We start from the raw sequence: 26,301 nt of genomic DNA on the forward strand, positions 1-26,301 counted from the left end.
TCATAATATAATAGAGACAGTAGATCTAGCTGGTCTGTCATAATATAATAGAGACAGTAGATCTAGCTGGTCTGTCATAATATAATAGAGACAGTAGATCTAGCTGGTCTGTAGAGACAGTAGATCTAGCTGGTCTGTCATAATATAATAGAGACAGTAGATCTAGCTGGTCTGTCATAATATAATAGAGACAGTAGATCTAGCTGGTCTGTCATAATATAATAGAGACAGTAGATCTAGCTGGTCTGTCATAATAGTAGATCTAGCTGGTCTGTCATAATATAATAGAGACAGTAGATCTAGCTGGTCTGTCATAATAGAGACAGTAGATCTAGCTGGTCTGTCATAATATAATAGAGACAGTAGATGTAGCTGGTCTGTCATAATATAATAGAGACAGTAGATCTAGCTGGTCTGTCATTATATGATAGAGACAGTATATCTAGCTGGTCTGTCATAATATAACAGAGACAGTAGATCAAGCTGGTATATCATAATATAATAGAGACAGTAGATGTAGCTGGTCTGTCATAATATAATAGAGACAGTAGATCTAGCTGGTCTGTCATTATATGATAGAGACAGTAGATCTAGCTGGTCTGTCATAATAGAGACAGTAGATCTAGCTGGTCTGTCATAATATAATAGAGACAGTAGATCTAGCTGGTCTGTCATAATAGAGACAGTAGATCTAGCTGGTCTGTCATAATATAATAGAGACAGTAGATCTAGCTGGTCTGTCATAATATAATAGAGACAGTAGATCTAGCTGGTCTGTCATAATATAATAGAGATAGTAGATCTAGCTGGTCTGTCATAATATAATAGAGACTGTAGATCTAGCTGGTCTGTCATATTATAGTAGAGACAGTAGATCTAGCTGGTCTGTCATAATATAATAGAGACAGTAGATCTAGCTGGTCTGTCATATTATAGTAGAGACAGTAGATCTAGCTGGTCTGTCATAATATAATAGAGACAGTAGATCTAGCTGGTCTGTCATAATATAATAGAGACAGTAGATCTAGCTGGTCTGTCATAATATATATAATAGAGACAGTAGATCTAGCTGGTCTGTCATAATATAATAGAGACAGTAGATCTAGCTGGTCTGTCATAATATAATAGAGACAGTAGATCTAGCTGGTCTGTCATAATATAATAGAGACAGTAGATCTAGCTGGTCTGTCATAATATAATAGAGACAGTAGATCTAGCTGGTCTGTCATAATATAATAGAGACAGCTAGTAGATCTCTGGTCTGTCATAATATAATAGAGACAGTAGATAGCTGGTCTGTCATAACATAATAGAGACAGTAGATCTAGCTGGTCTGTCATATTATAGTAGAGACAGTAGATCTAGCTGGTCTGTCATAATATAATAGAGACAGTAGATCTAGCTGGTCTGTCATATAATAGAGACAGTAGATCTAGCTGGTCTGTCATAACATAATAGAGACAGTAGATCTAGCTGGTCTGTCATAATATAATAGAGACAGTAGATCTAGCTGGTCTGTCATAATATAATAGAGACAGTAGTTCTAGCTGGTCTGTCATAATATAACGAGAGACAGTAGATCTAGCTGGTCTGTCATAATATAATAGAGACAGTATATCTAGCTGGTCTGTCATATTATAGTAGAGACAGTAGATCTAGCTGGTCTGTCATAATATAATAGAGACAGTAGATCTAGCTGGTCTGTCATATTATAGTAGAGACAGTAGATCTAGCTGGTCTGTCATAATATAATAGAGACAGTAGATCTAGCTGGTCTGTCATAATATAATAGAGACAGTAGATCTAGCTGGTCTGTCATAATATAATAGAGACAGTAGTAGATCTAGCTGGTCTGTCATGATATAACAGAGACAGTAGATCTAGCTGGTCTGTCATAATATAATAGAGACAGTAGATCTAGCTGGTCTGTCATAATATAATAGAGACAGTAGATCTAGCTGGTCTGTCATAATATAATAGAGACAGTAGATCTAGCTGGTCTGTCATAATATAATAGAGACAGTAGATCTAGCTGGTCTGTCATAATATAGTAGAGACAGTAGATCTAGCTGGTCTGTCATAATATAATAGAGACAGTAGATCTAGCTGGTCTGTCATAATATAATAGAGACAGTAGATCTAGCTGGTCTGTCATAATATAATAGAGACAGTAGATCTAGCTGGTCTGTCATAATATAATAGAGACAGTAGATCTAGCTGGTCTGTCATAATATAATAGAGACAGTAGATCTAGCTGGTCTGTCATAATATAATAGAGACAGTAGATCTAGCTGGTCTGTCATAATATAATAGAGACAGTAGATCTAGCTGGTCTGTCATAATATAATAGAGACAGTAGATCTAGCTGGTCTGTCATAATATAATAGAGACAGTAGATCTAGCTGGTCTGTCATAATATAATAGAGACAGTAGATCTAGCTGGTCTGTCATAATATAATAGAGACAGTAGATCTAGCTGGTCTGTCATAATATAATAGAGACAGTAGATCTAGCTGGTCTGTCATAATATAATAGAGACAGTAGATCTAGCTGGTCTGTCAGACAGTAGATCTAGCTGGTCTGTCATAATATAATAGAGACAGTAGATCTAGCTGGTCTGTCATAATATAATAGAGACAGTAGATCTAGCTGGTCTGTCATAATATAATAGAGACAGTAGATCTAGCTGGTCTGTCATAATATAATAGAGACAGTAGATCTAGCTGGTCTGTCATAATATAATAGAGACAGTAGATCTAGCTGGTCTGTCTGAGACAGTAGATCTAGCTGGTCTGTCATAATATAATAGAGACAGTAGATCTAGCTGGTCTGTCATAATATAATAGAGACAGTAGATCTAGCTGGTCTGTCATAATATAATAGAGACAGTAGATCTAGCTGGTCTGTCATAATATAATAGAGACAGTAGATCTAGCTGGTCTGTCATAATATAATAGAGACAGTAGATCTAGCTGGTCTGTCATAATAGAGACAGTAGATCTAGCTGGTCTGTCATAATATAATAGAGACAGTAGATCTAGCTGGTCTGTCATAATATAATAGAGACAGTAGATCTAGCTGGTCTGTCATAATATAATAGAGACAGTAGATCTAGCTGGTCTGTCATAATATAATAGAGACAGTAGATCTAGCTGGTCTGTCATAATATAATAGAGACAGTAGATCTAGCTGGTCTGTCATAATATAATAGAGACAGTAGATCTAGCTGGTCTGTCATAATATAATAGAGACAGTAGATCTAGCTGGTCTGTCATAATATAATAGAGACAGTAGATCTAGCTGGTCTGTCATAATATAATAGAGACAGTAGATCTAGCTGGTCTGTCATATATAATAGAGACAGTAGATCTATCATAATATAATAGAGACAGTAGATCTAGCTGGTCTGTCATATCATAGAGACAGTAGATCTAGCTGGTCTGTCATAATATAATAGAGACAGTAGATCTAGCTGGTCTGTCATAATATAATAGAGACAGTAGATCTAGCTGGTCTGTCATAATATAATAGAGACAGTAGATCTAGCTGGTCTGTCATAATATAATAGAGACAGTAGATCTAGCTGGTCTGTCATAATATAATAGAGACAGTAGATCTAGCTGGTCTGTCATAATATAGATAGAGACAGTAGATCTAGCTGGTCTGTCATAATATAATAGAGACAGTAGATCTAGCTGGACTGTCATAATATAATAGAGACAGTAGATCTAGCTGGTCTGTCATAATATAATAGAGACAGTAGATCTAGCTGGTCTGTCATAATATAATAGAGACAGTAGATCTAGCTGGTCTGTCATAATAGAGACAGTAGATCTAGCTGGTCTGTCATAATATAATAGAGACAGTAGATGTAGCTGGTCTGTCATAATATAATAGAGACAGTAGATCTAGCTGGTCTGTCATAATAGAGACAGTAGATCTAGCTGGTCTGTCATAATATAATAGAGACAGTAGATCTAGCTGGTCTGTCATAATATAATAGAGACAGTAGATCTAGCTGGTCTGTCATAATATAATAGAGACAGTAGATCTAGCTGGTCTGTCATAATATAATAGAGACAGTAGATCTAGCTGGTCTGTCATAATATAATAGAGACAGTAGATCTAGCTGGTCTGTCATAATAGAGACAGTAGATCTAGCTGGTCTGTCATATTATAATAGAGACAGTAGATCCAGCTGGTCTGTCATAATATAATAGAGACAGTAGATCTAGCTGGTCTGTCATCATATAATAGAGACAGTATATCTAGTTGGTCTGTCATAATATAATAGAGACAGTAGATCCAGCTGGTCTGTCATATTATAATAGAGACAGTAGATCTAGCTGGACTGTCATAATATAATAGAGACAGTAGATCTAGCTGGTCTGTCATAATAGAGACAGTAGATCTAGCTGGTTTGTCATAATATAATAGAGACAGTAGATCTAGCTGGTCTGTCATAATATAATAGAGACAGTAGATCTAGCTGGTCTGTCATAATACAATAGAGACAGTAGATCTAGCTGGTAAGTCATAATATAATAGAGACAGTAGATCTAGCTGGTCTGTCATAATATAATAGAGACAGTAGATCTAGCTGGTCTGTCATAATATAATAGAGACAGTAGATCTAGCAGCTCTGTCATATTATAGTAGAGACAGTAGATCTAGCTGGTCTGTCAACATATAATACAGACAGTAGATCTAGCTGGTCTGTTATAATATAATAGAGACAGTAGATCTAGCTGGTCTGTCATAATATAATATAATAGAGACAGTAGATCTAGCTGGTCTGTCATAATATAATAGAGACAGTAGATCTAGCTGGTCTGTCATAATATAATAGAGACAGTAGATCTAGCTGGTCTGTCATAATATAACAGAGACAGTAGATCTAGCTGGTCTGTCATAATATAATAGAGACAGTAGATCTAGCTGGTCTGTCATAATATAATAGAGACAGTAGATCTAGCTGGTCTGTCATAATATAAAAGAGACAGTAGATCTAGCTGGTCTGTCATAATATAATAGAGACAGTAGATCTAGCTGGTCTGTCATAATATAATAGAGACAGTAGATCTAGCTGGTCTGTCATAATACAATAGAGACAGTAGATCTAGCTGGTCTGTCATTATATAATAGAGACAGTAGATCTAGCTTGTATGTCATAATATAATAGTGACAGTAGATCAAGCTTGTCTGTCATGATATAATAGAGACAGTAGATCTAGCTGGTCTGTCATATTATAATGGAGACAGTAGATCTAGCTGGTCTGTCATAATATAATAGAGACAGTAGATCTAGCTGGTCTGTCATATTATAATAGAGACAGTAGATCTAGCTGGTCTGTCATAATATAATAGAGACAGTAGATCTAGCTGGTCTGTCATATATAATAGAGACAGTATATCTAGCTGGTCTGTTATAATATAATATAATAGAGACAGTAGATCTAGCTGGTCTGTCATAATATAATAGAGACAGTAGATCTAGCTGGTCTGTCATAATATAATAGAGACAGTAGATCTAGCTGGTCTGTCATAATATAATAGAGACAGTAGATCTAGCTGGTCTGTCATAATATCTAGAGACAGTAGATCTAGCTGGTCTGTCATAATATAAAAGAGACAGTAGATCTAGCTGGTCTGTCATAATATAATAGAGACAGTAGATCTAGCTGGTCTGTCATAATATAATAGAGACAGTAGATCTAGCTGGTCTGTCATAATGTACTAGAGATAGTAGATCTAGCTGGTCTGTCATAATATAATAGAGACAGTAGATCTAGCTGGTCTCTCATAATATAATAGAGACAGTAGATCTAGCTGGTCTGTCATATTATAGTAGAGACAGTAGATCAAGCTGGTCTGTCATAATATAATAGAGACAGTAGATCTAGCTGGTCTGTCATAATAGAGACAGTAGATCTAGCTGGTCTGTCATAATAGAGACAGTAGATCTAGCTGGTATATCATAATATAATAGAGACAGTAGATCTAGCTGGTCTGTCATAATATAATAGAGACAGTAGATCTAGCTGGTCTGTCATAATAACAGAGACAGTAGATCTAGCTGGTCTGTCATAATAGAGACAGTAGATCTAGCTGGTCTATCATAATATAATAGAGACAGTAGATGTAGCTGGTCTGTCATTATATGATAGAGACAGTATATCTAGCTGGTCTGTCATAATATAAAAGAGACAGTAGATCTAGCTGGTCTGTCATAATAGAGACAGTAGATCTAGCTGGTCTGTCATAATATAATAGAGACAGTAGATCTAGCTGGTCTGTCATAATATAATAGAGACAGTAGATCTAGCTGGTCTGTCATAATATAATAGAGACAGTAGATCTAGCTGGTCTGTCATAATAGAGACAGTATATCTAGCTGGTATATCATAATATACTTGAGATAGTAGATCTAGCTGGTCTGTCATAATATAATAGAGACAGTAGATGTAGCTGGTCTGTCATAATAGAGACAGTAGATCTAGCTGGTCTGTCATAATATACTAGAGATAGTAGATCTAGCTGGTCTGTCATAATATAATAGAGACAGTAGATCTAGCTGGTCTGTCATAATATAATAGAGACAGTAGTTCTAGCTGGTCTGTCATAATATAACATAGACAGTAGATCTAGCTGGTCTGTCATAATATAATAGAGACAGTAGATCTAGCTGGTCTGTCATAATAGAGACAGTAGATCTAGCTGGTCTGTCATAATATAATAGAGACAGTAGATCTAGCTGGTCTGTCATAATAGAGACAGTAGATCAAGCTGGTATATCATAATATAATAGAGACAGTAGATGTAGCTGGTCTGTCATAATATAATAGAGACAGTAGATCTAGCTGGTCTGTCATTATATGCTAGAGACAGTATATCTAGCTGGTCTGTCATAATATAAAGACACAGTAGATCTAGCTGGTCTGTCATAATAGAGACAGTAGATCTAGCTGGTCTGTCATAATATAATAGAGACAGTAGATCTAGCTGGTCTGTCATAATAGAGACAGTAGATCTAGCTGGTCTGTCATAATAGAGAGTGTAGATCTAGCTGGTCTGTCATAATATAATATAATAGAGACAGTAGATCTAGCTGGTCTGTCATAATACAATAGAGACAGTAGATCTAGCTGGTCTGTCATAATATAATAGAGACAGTAGATCTAGCTGGTCTGTCATAATATACTAGAGATAGTAGATCTAGCTGGTCTGTCATAATATAATAGAGACTGTATATCTAGCTGGTACATCATAATAGAATAGAGACAGTAGATCTAGCTGGTCTCTCATAATATAATAGAGACAGTAGATCGAGCTGGTCTGTCATATTATAGTAGAGACAGTAGATCTAGCTGGTCTGTCATAATATAATAGACACAGTAGATCTAGTTGGTCTGTCATAATAGAGAGTGTAGATCTAGCTGGTCTGTCATAATATAATATAATAGAGACAGTAGATCTAGCTGGTCTGTCATAATATAATAGAGACAGTAGATCTAGCTGGTCTGTCATAATATAATAGAGACAGTAGATCTAGCTGGTCTGTCATAATATAACAGAGACAGTAGATCTAGCTGGTCTGTCATAATATAATAGAGAGAGTAGATCTAGCTGGTCTGTCATAATATAATACAGACAGTAGATCTAGCTGGTCTGTCATAATATAATAGAGACGGTAGATCTAGCTGGTCTGTCATGTTATACTAGAGACAGTAGATCTAGCAAGTCTGTCATAATATAATAGAGAAAGTAGACCTAGCTGGTCTGTCATAATATAACATAGACAGTAGATCTAGCTGGTCTGTCATAATATAATAGAGACAGTAGATGTAGCTGGTCTGTCATAATATAATAGTGACAGTAGATCTAGCTGGTCTGTCATGATATAACAGAGACAGTAGATCTAGCTGGTCTGTCATAATATAATAGAGACAGTAGATCTAGCTGGTCTGTCATAATATAATAGAGACAGTAGATCTAGCTGGTCTGTCATAATATAATAGAGACAGTAGATCTAGCTGGTCTGTCATAATATAATAGAGAGAGTAGATCTAGCTGGTCTGTCATGTTATACTAGCGACAGTAGATCTAGCAAGTCTGTCATAATATAATAGAGAAAGTAGACCTAGCTGGTCTGTCATAATATAACATAGACAGTAGATCTAGCTGGTCTGTCATAATATAATAGAGACAGTAGATGTAGCTGGTCTGTCATAATATAATAGTGACAGTAGATCTAGCTGGTCTGTCATGATATACTAGCGACAGTAGATCTAGCAAGTCTGTCATAATATAATAGAGACAGTAGATCTAGCTGGTCTCTCATAATATAATAGAGACAGTAGATCGAGCTGGTCTGTCATATTATAGTAGAGACAGTAGATCTAGCTGGTCTGTCATAATATAATAGAGACAGTAGATCTAGCTGGTCTGTCATAATATAGACAGTATATCTAGCTGGTCTGTTATAATATAATATAATATAGACAGTAGATCTAGCTGGTCTGTCATAATATAATAGAGACAGTAGATCTAGCTGGTCTGTCATAAAATAACAGAGACAGTAGATCTAGCTGGTCTGTCATAATATAATAGAGACAGTAGATCTAGCTGGTCTGTCATATTATACTAGAGACAGTAGATCTAGCTGGTCTGTCATAATATAAAAGAGACAGTAGATCTAGCTGGTATGTCATAATATAATAGAGACAGTAGATGTAGCTGGTCTGTCATAATATAATAGAGACAGTAGATCTAGCTGGTCTGTCATAATGTACTAGAGATAGTAGATCTAGCTGGTCTGTCATAATATAATAGAGACAGTAGATCTAGCTGGTCTCTCATAATATAATAGAGACAGTAGATCTAGCTGGTCTGTCATAATATAATAGAGACAGTAGATCTAGCTGGTCTGTCATAATAGAGACAGTAGATCTAGCTGGTCTGTCATAATAGAGACAGTAGATCTAGCTGGTCTGTCATAATATAATATAATAGAGACAGTAGATCTAGCTGGTCTGTCATAATATAATATCGTAGATCTAGCTGGTCTGTCATAATATAATAGAGACAGTAGATCTAGCTGGTCTGTCATAATATAACAGAGACAGTAGATCTAGCTGGTCTGTCATAATATAATAGAGACAGTAGATCTAGCTGGTCTGTCATTATATGATAGAGACAGTATATCTAGCTGGTCTGTCATAATATAAAAGAGACAGTAGATCTAGCTGGTCTGTCATAATAGAGACAGTAGATCTAGCTGGTCTGTCATAATATAATAGAGACAGTAGATCTAGCTGGTCTGTCATAATAGAGACAGTAGATCTAGCTGGTCTGTCATAATATAATAGAGACAGTAGATCTAGCTGGTCTGTCATAATAGAGACAGTATATCTAGCTGGTATATCATAATATACTTGAGATAGTAGATCTAGCTGGTCTGTCATAATATAATAGAGACAGTAGATGTAGCTGGTCTGTCATAATAGAGACAGTAGATCTAGCTGGTCTGTCATAATATACTAGAGATAGTAGATCTAGCTGGTCTGTCATAATATAATAGAGACAGTAGATGTAGCTGGTCTGTCATAATATAATAGAGACAGTAGTTCTAGCTGGTCTGTCATAATGTACGAGAGATAGTAGATCTAGCTGGTCTGTCATAATATAATAGAGACTGTATATCTAGCTGGTCTGTAATATTATAGTAGAGACAGTAGATCTAGCTGGTCTCTCATAATATAATAGAGACAGTAGATCTAGCTGGTCTGTCATATTATAGTAGAGACAGTAGATCTAGCTGGTCTGTCATAATAGAGACAGTAGATCTAGCTGGTCTGTCATAATATAATATAATAGAGACAGTAGATCTAGCTGGTCTGTCATAATATAATAGAGACAGTAGATCTAGCTGGTCTGTCATAATATAATAGAGACAGTAGATCTAGCTGGTCTGTCATAATATAACAGAGACAGTAGATCTAGCTGGTCGGTCATAATATAATAGAAACAGTAGATCTAGCTGGTATGTCATAATATAATAGAGACAGTAGATCTAGCTGGTCTGTCATAATATAATAGAGACAGTAGATGTAGCTGGTCTGTCATATTATACTAGAGACAGTAGATCTAGCTGGTCTGTCATAATATAAAATAGACAGTATATCTAGCTGGTCTGTCATAATATAATAGAGACAGTAGATCTAGCTGGTCTGTCATAATAGAGACAGTAGATCTAGCTGGTCTGTCATAATATAATAGAGACAGTAGATCTAGCTGGTCTGTCATAATAGAACAGTAGATCTAGCTGGTCTGTCATAATATAATAGAGACAGTAGATGTAGCTGGTCTGTCATAATATAATAGAGACCGTAGATCTAGCTGGTCTGTCATTATATGATAGAGACAGTATATCTAGCTGGTCTGTCATAATATAAAAGAGACAGTAGATCTAGCTGGTCTGTCATAATAGAGACAGTAGATCTAGCTGGTCTGTCATAATATAATAGAGACAGTAGATCTAGCTGGTCTGTCATAATATAATAGAGACAGTAGATCTAGCTGGTCTCTCATAATATAATAGAGACAGTAGATTGAGCTGGTCTGTCATATTATAGTAGAGACAGTAGATCAAGCTGGTCTGTCATAATATAATAGAGACAGTAGATCTAGCTGGTCTGTCATAATAGAGACAGTAGATCTAGCTGGTCTGTCATAATATAATATAATAGAGACAGTAGATCTAGCTGGTCTGTCATAATATAATAGAGACCGTAGATCTAGCTGGTCTGTCATAATATAATAGAGACAGTAGATCTAGCTGGTCTGTCATAATAACAGAGACAGTAGATCTAGCTGGTCTGTCATAATAGAGACAGTAGATCTAGCTGGTATATCATAATATAATAGAGACAGTAGATGTAGCTGGTCTGTCATAATATAATAGAGACAGTAGATCTAGCTGGTCTGTCATTATATGATAGAGACAGTATATCTAGCTGGTCTGTCATAATATAAAAGAGACAGTAGATCTAGCTGGTCTCATCATAATAGAGACAGTAGATCTAGCTGGTCTGTCATAATATAATAGAGACAGTAGATCTAGCTGGTCTGTCATAATAGAGACAGTAGATCTAGCTGGTCTGTCATAATATAATAGAGACAGTAGATCTAGCTGGTCTGTCATAATAGAGACAGTATATCTAGCTGGTATATCATAATATACTTGAGATAGTAGATCTAGCTGGTCTGTCATAATATAATAGAGACAGTAGATGTAGCTGGTCTGTCATAATAGAGACAGTAGATCTAGCTGGTCTGTCATAATATACTAGAGATAGTAGATCTAGCTGGTCTGTCATAATATAATAGAGACAGTAGATGTAGCTGGTCTGTCATAATATAATAGAGACAGTAGTTCTAGCTGGTCTGTCATAATGTACGAGAGATAGTAGATCTAGCTGGTCTGTCATAATATAATAGAGACTGTATATCTAGCTGGTCTGTCATATTATATTAGAGACAGTAGATCTAGCTGGTCTGTCATATTATAGTAGAGACAGTAGATCTAGCTGGTCTGTCATAATAGAGACAGTAGATCTAGCTGGTCTGTCATAATATAATATAATAGAGACAGTAGATCTAGCTGGTCTGTCATAATATAAAAGAGGCAGTAGATCTAGCAGGTCTGTCATTATATAATAGAGACAGTAGATCTAGCTGGTCTGTCATAATATAATAGAGACAGTAGATCTAGCTGGTCTGTCATAATATAATAGAGACAGTAGATCTAGCTGGTCTGTCATATTATAATAGAGACAGTAGATCTAGCTGGTCTGTCATAATATAATAGAGACTGTATATCTACTGGTCTGTCATATTATAGTAGAGACAGTAGATCTAGCTGGTCTCTCATAATATAATAGAGACAGTAGATCTAGCTGGTCTGTCATATTATAATAGAGACAGTAGATCTAGCTGGTCTGTCATAATATAATATAATAGAGACAGTAGATCTAGCTGATCTGTCATAATATAATAGAGACAGTGTATCTAGCTGGTCTGTCATAATATAATAGAGACTGTATATCTAGCTGGTACATCATAATAGAATAGAGACAGTAGATCTAGCTGGTCTCTCATAATATAATAGAGACAGTAGATCTAGCTGGTCTGTCATAATATAATAGAGACTGTATATCTAGCTGGTCTGTCATATTATAATAGAGACAGTAGATCTAGTTGGTCTGTCAAAATAGAGAGTGTAGATCTAGCTGGTCTGTCATAATATAATATAATAGAGAGTAGATCTAGCTGGTCTGTCATAATATAATAGGACAGTAGATCTAGCTGGTCTGTCATAATATAATAGAGACAGTAGATCTAGCTTGTCTGTCATATTATACTAGAGACAGTAGATCTAGCTGGTCTGTCATAATATAACATAGACAGTAGATCTAGCTGGTCTGTCATAATATAATAGAGACAGTAGATCTAGCTGGTCTGTCATAATAGAGACAGTAGATCTAGCTGATCTGTCATAATATAATAGAGACAGTAGATCTAGCTGGTCTGTCATAATAGAGACAGTAGATCTAGCTGGTATATCATAATATAATAGAGACAGTAGATGTAGCTGGTCTGTCATAATATAATAGAGACAGTAGATCTAGCTGGTCTGTCATTATATGATAGAGACAGTATATCTAGCTGGTCTGTCATAATATAAAAGAGACAGTAGATCTAGCTGGTCTGTCATAATAGAGACAGTAGATCTAGCTGGTCTGTCATAATATAATAGACAGTAGATCTAGCTGGTCTGTCATAATAGAGACAGTAGATCTAGCTGGTCTGTCATAATATAATAGAGACAGTAGATCTAGCTGGTCTGTCATAATAGAGACAGTAGATCTAGCTGGTATATCATAATATAATAGAGACAGTAGATCTAGCTGGTCTGTCATAACATAATAGAGACAGTAGATCTAGCTGGTCTGTCATAATATAAAAGAGACAGTAGATCTAGCTGGTCTGTCATAATAGAGACAGTAGATCTAGCTGGTCTGTCATAATATAATAGAGACAGTAGATCTAGCTGGTCTGTCATAATAGAGAGTGTAGATCTAGCTGGTCTGTCATAATATAATAGAGACAGTAGATCTAGCTATTCTGTCATAATAGAGACAGTAGATCTAGCTGGTATATCATAATATAATAGAGACAGTAGATGTAGCTGGTCTGTCATAATATAATAGAGACTGTATATCTAGCTGGTACATCATAATAGAATAGAGACAGTAGATCGAGCTGGTCTGTCATATTATAGTAGAGACAGTAGATCTAGCTGGTCTGTCATAATAAAATAGACACAGTAGATCTAGTTGGTCTGTCATAATAGAGAGTGTAGATCTAGCTGGTCTGTCATAATATAACATAATAGAGACAGTAGATCTAGCTGGTCTGTCATAATATAATAGAGACAGTAGATCTAGCTGGTCTGTCATAATATAACAGAGACAGTAGATCTAGCTGGTCTGTCATAATATAATAGAGAGAGTAGATCTAGCTGGTCTGTCATAATATAATACAGCCAGTAGATCTAGCTGGTCTGTCATAATATAAAAGAGACAGTAGATCTAGCTGGTCTGTCATATTATACTAGAGACAGTAGATTTAGCAAGTCTGTCATAATATAATAGAGACAGTAGACCTAGCTGGTCTGTCATAATATAACATAGACAGTAGATCTAGCTGGTCGGTCATAATATAATAGAAACAGTAGATCTAGCTGGTATGTCATAATATAATAGAGACAGTAGATCTAGCTGGTCTGTCATAATATAAAATAGACAGTAGATCTAGCTGGTCTATCATAATATAATAGAGACAGTAGATCTAGCTGGTCTGTCATAATAGAGACAGTAGATCTAGCTGGTCTGTCATAATATAATAGAGACAGTAGATCTAGCTGGTCTGTCATAATAGAGACAGTAGATCTAGCTGGTCTGTCATAATATAATAGAGACAGTAGATCTAGCTGGTCTGTCATGATAGAGACAGTAGATCTAGCTGGTATATCATAATATAATAGAGACAGTAGATGTAGCTGGTCTGTCATAATATAATAGAGACAGTAGATCTAGCTGGTCTGTCATTATATGATAGAGACAGTATATCTAGCTGGTCTGTCATAATATAAAAGAGACAGTAGATCTAGCTGGTCTGTCATAATAGAGACAGTAGATCTAGCTGGTCTGCATTAATATAATAGAGACAGTAGATCTAGCTGGTCTGTCATAATATAACAGAGACAGTAGATCTAGCTGGTCTGTCATAATATAATAGAGACAGTAGATGTAGCTGGTCTGTCATAATATAATAGAGACAGTAGTTCTAGCTGGTCTGTCATAATGTGCGAGAGATAGTAGATCTAGCTGGTCTGTCATAATATAATAGAGACTGTATATCTAGCTGGTCTGTCATATTATAGTAGAGACAGTAGATCTAGCTGGTCTCTCATAATATAATAGAGACAGTAGATCTAGCTGGTCTGTCATAATATAATATAATAGAGACAGTAGATCTAGCTGATCTGTCATAATATAATAGAGACAGTGTATCTAGCTGGTCTGTCATAATATAATAGAGACTGTATATCTAGCTGGTACATCATAATAGAATAGAGACAGTAGATCTAGCTGGTCTCTCATAATATAATAGAGACAGTAGATCAAGCTGGTCTGTCATATTATAGTAGAGACAGTAGATCTAGCTGGTCTGTCATAATATAATAGACACAGTAGATCTAGTTGGTCTGTCAAAATAGAGAGTGTAGATCTAGCTGGTCTGTCATAATATAATATAATAGAGACAGTAGATCTAGCTGGTCTGTCATAATATAATAGGGACAGTAGATCTAGCTGGTCTGTCATAATATAATAGAGACAGTAGATCTAGCTTGTCTGTCATATTATACTAGAGACAGTAGATCTAGCTGGTCTGTCATAATATAACATAGACAGTAGATCTAGCTGGTCTGTCATAATATAATAGAGACAGTAGATCTAGCTGGTCTGTCATAATAGAGACAGTAGATCTAGCTGGTCTGTCATAATATAATAGAGACAGTAGATCTAGCTGGTCTGTCATAATAGAGACAGTAGATCAAGCTGGTATATCATAATATAATAGAGACAGTAGATGTAGCTGGTCTGTCATAATATAATAGAGACAGTAGATCTAGCTGGTCTGTCATTATATGATAGAGACAGTATATCTAGCTGGTCTGTCATAATATAAAGACACAGTAGATCTAGCTGGTCTGTCATAATAGAGACAGTAGATCTAGCTGGTCTGTCATAATATAATAGAGACAGTAGATCTAGCTGGTCTGTCATAATAGAGACAGTAGATCTAGCTGGTCTGTCATAATATAATAGAGACAGTAGATCTAGCTGGTCTGTCATAATAGAGACAGTAGATCTAGCTGGTATATCATAATATAATAGAGACAGTAGATGTAGCTGGTCTGTCATAACATAATAGAGACAGTAGATCTAGCTGGTCTGTCATAATATAAAAGAGACAGTAGATCTAGCTGGTCTGTCATAATAGAGACAGTAGATCTAGCTGGTCTGTCATAATATAATAGAGACAGTAGATCTAGCTGGTCTGTCATAATAGAGAGTGTAGATCTAGCTGGTCTGTCATAATATAATAGAGACAGTAGATCTAGCTATTCTGTCATAATAGAGACAGTAGATCTAGCTGGTATATCATAATATAATAGAGACAGTAGATGTAGCTGGTCTGTCATAATAGAGACAGTAGATCTAGCTGGTCTGCATTAATATAATAGAGACAGTAGATCTAGCTGGTCTGTCATAATATAACAGAGACAGTAGATCTAGCTGGTCTGTCATAATATAATAGAGACAGTAGTTCTAGCTGGTCTGTCATAATGTACGAGAGATAGTAGATCTAGCTGGTCTGTCATAATATAATAGAGACTGTATATCTAGCTGGTCTGTCATATTATAGTAGAGACAGTAGATCTAGCTGGTCTCTCATAATATAATAGAGACAGTAGATCTAGCTGGTCTGTCATATTATAGTAGAGACAGTAGATCTAGCTGGTCTGTCATAATATAATAGAGACAGTAGATCTAGCTGGTCTGTCATAATAGAGACAGTAGATCTAGCTGGTCTGTCAAAATAGAGAGTGTAGATCTAGCTGGTCTGTCATAATATAATATAATAGAGACAGTAGATCTAGCTGGTCTGTCATAATATAATAGGGACAGTAGATCTAGCTGGTCTGTCATAATATAATAGAGACAGTAGATCTAGCTGGTCTGTCATATTATACTAGAGACAGTAGATCTAGCTGGTCTGTCATAATATAACATAGACAGTAGATCTAGCTGGTCTGTCATAATATAATAGAGACAGTAGATCTAGCTGGTCTGTCATAATAGAGACAGTAGATCTAGCTGGTCTGTCATAATATAATAGAGACAGTAGATCTAGCTGGTCTGTCATAATAGAGACAGTAGATCAAGCTGGTATATCATAATATAATAGAGACAGTAGATCTAGCTGGTCTGTCATAATATAATAGAGACAGTAGATCTAGCTGGTCTGTCATTATATGATAGAGACAGTATATCTAGCTGGTCTGTCATAATATAAAAGACACAGTAGATCTAGCTGGTCTGTCATAATAGAGACAGTAGATCTAGCTGGTCTGTCATAATATAATAGAGACAGTAGATCTAGCTGGTCTGTCATAATAGAGACAGTAGATCTAGCTGGTCTGTCATAATATAATAGAGACAGTAGATCTAGCTGGTCTGTCATAATAGAGACAGTAGATCTAGCTGGTCTATCATAATATAATAGAGACAGTAGATCTAGCTGGTCTGTCATAACATAATAGAGACAGTAGATCTAGCTGGTCTGTCATAATATAAAAGAGACAGTAGATCTAGCTGGTCTGTCATAATAGAGACAGTAGATCTAGCTGGTCTGTCATAATATAATAGAGACAGTAGATCTAGCTGGTCTCTGTCATAATAGAGAGTGTAGATCTAGCTGGTCTGTCATAATATAATAGAGACAGTAGATCTAGCTATTCTGTCATAATAGAGACAGTAGATCTAGATGGTATATCATAATATAATAGAGACAGTAGATTTAGCTGGTCTGTCATAATAGAGACAGTAGATCTAGCTGGTCTGTCATTAATATAATAGAGACAGTAGATCTAGCTGGTCTGTCATAATATAACAGAGACAGTAGATCTAGCTGGTCTGTCATAATATAATAGAGACAGTAGTTCTAGCTGGTCTGTCATAATGTACGAGAGATAGTAGATCTAGCTGGTCTGTCATAATATAATAGGGACTGTATATCTAGCTGGTCTGTCATATTATAGTAGAGACAGTAGATCTAGCTGGTCTCTCATAATATAATAGAGACAGTAGATCTAGCTGGTCTGTCATATTATAGTAGAGACAGTAGATCTAGCTGGTCTGTCATAATATAATAGAGACAGTAGATCTAGCTGGTCTGTCATAATAGAGACAGTAGATCTAGCTGGTCTGTCATAATATAATATAATAGAGACAGTATATCTAGCTGGTCTGTCATAATATAATAGAGACAGTAGATCTAGCTGGTCTGTCATAATATAATAGAGACAGTAGATCTAGCTGGTCTGTCATATTATAGTAGAGACAGTAGATCTAGCTCTCCTGTTCTCCTGATCTCCTGTCTCTATTATAATATGAGACCAGCTAGATCTAGCTGGTCTGTCATAATATGACAGACCAGTAGATCTCTGGTCTGTCATAATATAATATGACAGACCAGCTAGATATGTCTCTGTCATAACATAATAGAGACAGTAGATCTAGCTGGTCTGTCATATTATAGTAGAGACAGTAGATCTAGCTGGTCTGTCATAATATAATAGAGACAGTAGATCTAGCTGGTCTGTCATAATAGAGGCAGTAGATCTAGCTGGTCTGTCATAACATAATAGAGACAGTAGATCTAGCTGGTCTGTCATATATATATAGAGACAGTAGATCTACCTGGTCTGTCATAATATAATAGAGACAGTAGTTCTAGCTGGTCTGTCATAATGTACGAGAGATAGTAGATCTAGCTGGTCTGTCATAATATAATAGAGACTGTATATCTAGCTGGTCTGTCATATTATAGTAGAGACAGTAGATCTAGCTGGTCTCTCATAATATAATAGAGACAGTAGATCTAGCTGGTCTGTCATATTATAGTAGAGACAGTAGATCTAGCTGGTCTGTCATAATATAATATAATAGAGACAGTAGATCTAGCTGGTCTGTCATAATATAATAGTGAAAGTAGATGTAGCTGGTCTTTCATAATATAATAGTGACAGTAGATCTAGCTGGTCTGTCATGATATAACAGAGACAGTAGATCTAGCTGGTCTGTCATAATAGAATAGAGACAGTAGATCTAGCTGGTCTGTCATAATATAATAGAGACAGTATATCTAGCTGGTCTGTCATAATATAATAGAGACAGTAGATCTAGCTGGTCTCTCATAATATAATAGAGACAGTAGATCGAGCTGGTCTGTCATATTATAGTAGAGACAGTAGATCTAGCTGGTCTGTTATAATAGAGGCAGTAGATCTAGCTGGTCTGTCATAACATAATAGAGACAGTAGATCTAGCTGGTCTGTCATATTATAGTAGAGACAGTAGATCTAGCTGGTCTGTCATAATATAATAGAGACAGTAGATCTAGCTGGTCTGTCATAATATAATAGAGACAGTAGATCTAGCTGGTCTGTCATAATGTAGTAGAGACAGTAGATCTAGCTGGTCTGTCATAATATAACAGAGACAGTAGATCTAGCTGGTCTGTCATAATATAATAGAAACAGTAGATCTAGCTGGTCTGTCATAATATAATAGAGACAGTAGTTCTAGCTGGTCTGTCATAATGTACGAGAGATAGTAGATCTAGCTGGTCTGTCATATTATAGTAGAGACAGTAGATCTAGCTGGTCTGTCATATTATAGTAGAGACAGTAGATCTAGCTGGTCTGTCATAATAAAATAGACACAGTAGATCTAGTTGGTCTGTCATAATAGAGAGTGTAGATCTAGCTGGTCTGTCATAATATAACATAATAGAGACAGTAGATCTAGCTGGTCTGTCATAATATAATAGAGACAGTAGATCTAGCTGGTCTGTCATAATAGAGACAGTAGATCTAGCTGGTATATCATAATATAATAGAGACAGTAGATGTAGCTGGTCTGTCATAATATAATAGAGACAGTAGATCTAGCTGGTCTGTCATTATATGATAGAGACAGTATATCTAGCTGGTCTGTCATAATATAAAAGAGACAGTAGATCTAGCTGGTCTGTCATAATAGAGACAGTAGATCTAGCTGGTCTGTCATAATATAATAGAGACAGTAGATCTAGCTGGTCTGTCATAATAGAGACAGTAGATCTAGCTGGTCTGTCATAATATAATAGAGACAGTAGATCTAGCTGGTCTGTCATAATAGAGACAGTAGATCTAGCTGGTATATCATAAAATAATAGAGACAGTAGATGTAGCTGGTCTGTCATAATATAATAGAGACAGTAGATCTAGCTGGTCTGTCATAATATACTAGAGACAGTAGATCTAGCTGGTCTGTCATAATATAATAGAGACTGTATATCTAGCTGGTCATCATAATATAATAGAGACAGTAGATCTAGCTGGTCTGTCATAAATATAATAGAGACAGTAGATCTAGCTGGTCTGTCATATTATAGTAGAGACAGTAGATCTAGCTGGTCTGTCATAATATAACAGAGACAGTAGATCTAGCTGGTCTGTCATAATATAATAGAGACAGTAGATCTAGCTGGTCTGTCATAATGTACGAGAGATAGTAGATCTAGCTGGTCTGTCATAATATAATAGAGACTGTAGATCTAGCTGGTCTGTCATATTATAGTAGAGACAGTAGATCTAGCTGGTCTGTCATAATATAATAGAGACAGTAGATCTAGCTGGTCTGTCATATTATAGTAGAGACAGTAGATCTAGCTGGTCTGTCATAATATAATAGAGACAGTAGATCTAGCTGGTCTGTCATAATAGAGACAGTAGATCTAGCTGGTCTGTCATAATATAATATAATAGAGACAGTAGATCTAGCTGGTCTGTCATAATATAATAGAGACAGTAGATCTAGCTGGTCTGTCATAATATAATAGAGACAGTAGATCTAGTGGTCTGTCATATTATAGTAGAGACAGTAGATCTAGCTCTCCTGTTCTCCTGATCTCCTGTCTCTATTATAATATGACAGACCAGTAGATCTAGCTGGTCTCTATTCTATTATGACAGACCATAGATATTCTGTCATCTATTAATAGAGACAGTAGATCTAGCTGGTCTGTCATAACATAATAGAGACAGTAGATCTAGCTGGTCTGTCATATTATAGTAGAGACAGTAGATCTAGCTGGTCTGTCATAATATAATAGAGACAGTAGATCTAGCTGGTCTGTCATAATAGAGGCAGTAGATCTAGCTGGTCTGTCATAACATAATAGAGACAGTAGATCTAGCTGGTCTGTCATATTATAGTAGAGACAGTAGATCTAGCTGGTCTGTCATAATATAATAGAGACAGTAGTTCTAGCTGGTCTGTCATAATGTACGAGAGATAGTAGATCTAGCTGGTCTGTCATAATATAATAGAGACTGTATATCTAGCTGGTCTGTCATATTATAGTAGAGACAGTAGATCTAGCTGGTCTCTCATAATATAATAGAGACAGTAGATCTAGCTGGTCTGTCATATTATAGTAGAGACAGTAGATCTAGCTGGTCTGTCATAATATAATATAATAGAGACAGTAGATCTAGCTGGTCTGTCATAATATAATAGAGACAGTAGATGTAGCTGGTCTTTCATAATATAATAGTGACAGTAGATCTAGCTGGTCTGTCATGATATAACAGAGACAGTAGATCTAGCTGGTCTGTCATAATAGAATAGAGACAGTAGATCTAGCTGGTCTGTCATAATATAATAGAGACAGTATATCTAGCTGGTCTGTCATAATATAATAGAGACAGTAGATCTAGCTGGTCTCTCATAATATAATAGAGACAGTAGATCTAGCTGGTCTGTCATATTATAGTAGAGACAGTAGATCTAGCTGGTCTGTCAACTTATAATAGAGACAGTAGATCTAGCTGGTCTGTCATAATATAATAGAGACAGTAGATCTAGCTGGTCTGTCATATTATAGTAGAGACAGTAGATCTAGCTGGTCTGTCATAATATAATAGAGACAGTAGATCTAGCTGGTCTGTCATAATATAATAGAGACAGTAGATCTAGCTGGTCTGTCATATTATAATAGAGACAGTAGATCTAGCTGGTCTGTCATAATATAATAGAGACAGTAGATCTAGCTGGTCTGTCATAATATAATAGAGACAGTAGATCTAGCTGGTCATGTCATAATATAATAGAGACAGTAGATCTAGCTGGTCTGTCATAATATAATAGAGACAGTAGATCTAGCTGGTCTGTCATATTATAATAGAGACAGTAGATCTAGCTGGTCTGTCATATTATAATAGAGACAGTAGATCTAGCTGGTCTGTCATAATAAAATAGAGACAGTAGATCTAGCTGGTCTGTCATAATATAATAGAGACAGTAGATCTAGCTGGTCTGTCATAATATAATATAATAGAGACAGTAGATCTAGCTGGTCTGTCATAATATAATAGAGACAGTAGATCTAGCTGGTCTGTCATAATATAATAGAGACAGTAGATCTAGCTGGTATATCATAATATAATAGAGACAGTAGATGTAGCTGGTCTGTCATAATATAATAGAGACAGTAGATCTAGCTGGTCTGTCATTATATGATAGAGACAGTAGATCTAGCTGGTCTGTCATAATAGAGACAGTAGATCTAGCTGGTCTGTCATAATAGAGACAGTAGATCTAGCTGGTCTGTCATAATATAATAGAGACAGTAGATCTAGCTGGTCTGTCATAATAGAGACAGTAGATCTAGCTGGTCTGTCATAATATAATAGAGACAGTAGATCTAGCTGGTCTGTCATAATAGAGACAGTAGATCTAGCTGGTCTATCATAAATATAATAGAGACAGTAGATCTAGCTGGTCTGTCATAATATAATAGAGACAGTAGATCTAGCTGGTCTGTCATAATATAATAGAGACAGTAGATCTAGCTGGTCTCTCATATTATAATAGAGACAGTAGATCTAGCTGGTCTGTCATATTATAGTAGAGACAGTAGATCTAGCTGGTCTGTCATAATATAATAGACACAGTAGATCTAGCTGGTCTGTCATAATAGAGAGTGTAGATCTAGCTGGTCTGTCATAATATAATATAATAGAGACAGTAGATCTAGCTGGTCTGTCATAATATAATAGAGACAGTAGATCTAGCTGGTCTGTCATAATATAATAGAGACAGTAGATCTAGCTGGTCTGTCATAATATAACAGAGACAGTAGATCTAGCTGGTCTGTCATAATATAATAGAGACAGTAGATCTAGCTGGTCTGTCATAATATAATACAGACAGTAGATCTAGCTGGTCTGTCATAATATAAAAGAGACGGTAGATCTAGCTGGTCTGTCATATTATACTAGCGACAGTAGATCTAGCAAGTCTGTCATAATATAATAGAGACAGTAGACCTAGCTGGTCTGTCATAATATAACATAGACAGTAGATCTAGCTGGTCTGTCATAATATAATAGAGACAGTAGATGTAGCTGGTCTGTCATAATATAATAGTGACAGTAGATCTAGCTGGTCTGTCATGATATAACAGAGACAGTAGATCTAGCTGGTCTGTCATATTATAATAGAGACAGTAGATCTAGCTGGTCTCTCATAATATAATAGAGACAGTAGATCGAGCTGGTCTGTCATATTATAGTAGAGACAGTAGATCTAGCTGGTCTGTCATAATATAATAGAGACAGTAGATCTAGCTGGTCTGTCATAATATAGACAGTATATCTAGCTGGTCTGTTATAATATAATATAATATAGACAGTAGATCTAGCTGGTCTGTCATAATATAATAGAGACAGTAGATCTAGCTGGTCTGTCATAAAATAACAGAGACAGTAGATCTAGCTGGTCTGTCATAATATAATAGAGACCGTAGATCTAGCTGGTCTGTCATATTATACTAGAGACAGTAGATCTAGCTGGTCTGTCATAATATAAAAGAGACAGTAGATCTAGCTGGTATGTCATAATATAATAGAGACAGTAGATGTAGCTGGTCTGTCATAATATAATAGAGACAGTAGATCTAGCTGGTCTGTCATAATGTACTAGAGATAGTAGATCTAGCTGGTCTGTCATAATATAATAGAGACAGTAGATCTAGCTGGTCTCTCATAATATAATAGAGACAGTAGATTGAGCTGGTCTGTCATATTATAGTAGAGACAGTAGATCAAGCTGGTCTGTCATAATATAATAGAGACAGTAGATCTAGCTGGTCTGTCATAATAGAAACAGTAGATCTAGCTGGTCTGTCATAATAACAGAGACAGTAGATCTAGCTGGTCTGTCATAATAACAGAGACAGTAGATCTAGCTGGTCTGTCATAATGTACTAGAGATAGTAGATCTAGCTGGTCTGTCATAATATAATAGAGACAGTAGATCTAGCTGGTCTGTCATAATATAATAGAGACAGTAGATCTAGCTGGTCTGTCATAATATAATAGAGACAGTAGATCTAGCTGGTCTGTCATAATAACAGAGACAGTAGATCTAGCTGGTCTGTCATAATAGAGACAGTAGATCTAGCTGGTATATCATAATATAATAGAGACAGTAGATGTAGCTGGTCTGTCATAATATAATAGAGACAGTAGATCTAGCTGGTCTGTCATTATATGATAGAGACAGTATATCTAGCTGGTCTGTCATAATATAAAAGAGACAGTAGATCTAGCTGGTCTGTCATAATAGAGACAGTAGATCTAGCTGGTCTGTCATAATATAATAGAGACAGTAGATCTTGCTGGTCTGTCATAATAGAGACAGTAGATCTAGCTGGTCTGTCATAATATAATAGAGACAGTAGATCTAGCTGGTCTGTCATAATAGAGACAGTATATCTAGCTGGTATATCATAATATACTTGAGATAGTAGATCTAGCTGGTCTGTCATAATATAAGAGAGAGACAGTAGATCTAGCTGGTCTGTCATAATAGAGACAGTAGATCTAGCTGGTCTGTCATAATATAATAGAGACAGTAGATCTAGCTGGTCTGTCATAATATAACAGAGACAGTAGATCTAGCTGGTCTGTCATAATATAATAGAGACAGTAGTTCTAGCTGGTCTGTCATAATGTACGAGAGATAGTAGATCTAGCTGGTCTGTCATAATATAATAGAGACAGTAGATCTAGCTTGTCTGTCATATTATACTAGAGACAGTAGATCTAGCTGGTCTGTCATAATATAACATAGACAGTAGATCTAGCTGGTCTGTCATAATATAATAGAGACAGTAGATCTAGCTGGTCTGTCATAATAGAGACAGTAGATCTAGCTGGTCTGTCATAATATAATATAATAGAGACAGTAGATCTAGCTGGACTGTCATAATATAATAGAGACAGTAGATCTATCTGGACTGTCATAATATAATAGAGACAGTAGATCAAGCTTGTCTGTCAAAATATAACAGAGACAGTAGATCTAGCTGGTCTGTCATAATATAATAGAGACAGTAGATCTAGCTGGTCTGTCATAATATAATAGAGACAGTAGATCTAGCTGGTCTGTCATAATATAAAAGAGACAGTAGATCTAGCTGGTCTGTCATAATATAATAGAGACAGTAGATCTAGCTGGTCTGTCATAATAGAGACAGTAGATCTAGCTGGTCTGTCATAATATAATAGAGACAGTAGATCTAGCTGGTCTGTCATAATAGAGACAGTAGATCTAGCTGGTCTGTCATAATATAATAGAGACAGTAGATCTAGCTGGTCTGTCATAATGTAATAGAGACAGTAGATCTAGCTGGTCTGTCATAATATAACAGAGACAGTAGATCTAGCTGGTCTGTCATAATATAATAGAGACAGTAGATCTAGCTGGTCTGTCATTATATGATAGAGACAGTATATCTAGCTGGTCTGTCATAATATAAAAGAGACAGTAGATCTAGCTGGTCTGTCATAATAGAGACAGTAGATCTAGCTGGTCTGCATTAATATAATAGAGACAGTAGATCTAGCTGGTCTGTCATAATATAACAGAGACAGTAGATCTAGCTGGTCTGTCATAATATAATAGAGACAGTAGATGTAGCTGGTCTGTCATAATATAATAGAGACAGTAGTTCTAGCTGGTCTGTCATAATGTGCGAGAGATAGTAGATCTAGCTGGTCTGTCATAATATAATAGAGACTGTATATCTAGCTGGTCTGTCATATTATAGTAGAGACAGTAGATCTAGCTGGTCTCTCATAATATAATAGAGACAGTAGATCTAGCTGGTCTGTCATAATAGAGACAGTAGATCTAGCTGGTCTGTCATAATATAATATAATAGAGACAGTAGATCTAGCTGATCTGTCATAATATAATAGAGACAGTGTATCTAGCTGGTCTGTCATAATATAATAGAGACTGTATATCTAGCTGGTACATCATAATAGAATAGAGACAGTAGATCTAGCTGGTCTCTCATAATATAATAGAGACAGTAGATCGAGCTGGTCTGTCATATTATAGTAGAGACAGTAGATCTAGCTGGTCTGTCATAATATAATAGACACAGTAGATCTAGTTGGTCTGTCAAAATAGAGAGTGTAGATCTAGCTGGTCTGTCATAATATAATATAATAGAGACAGTAGATCTAGCTGGTCTGTCATAATATAATAGGGACAGTAGATCTAGCTGGTCTGTCATAATATAATAGAGACAGTAGATCTAGCTTGTCTGTCATATTATACTAGAGACAGTAGATCTAGCTGGTCTGTCATAATATAACATAGACAGTAGATCTAGCTGGTCTGTCATAATATAATAGAGACAGTAGATCTAGCTGGTCTGTCATAATAGAGACAGTAGATCTAGCTGGTCTGTCATAATATAATAGAGACAGTAGATCTAGCTGGTCTGTCATGATAGAGACAGTAGATCTAGCTGGTATATCATAAT

This window comes from Oncorhynchus tshawytscha, linkage group LG11 (genome assembly GCF_018296145.1).
Source record: "Oncorhynchus tshawytscha isolate Ot180627B linkage group LG11, Otsh_v2.0, whole genome shotgun sequence".
Classification (NCBI taxonomy): domain Eukaryota; kingdom Metazoa; phylum Chordata; class Actinopteri; order Salmoniformes; family Salmonidae; genus Oncorhynchus; species Oncorhynchus tshawytscha.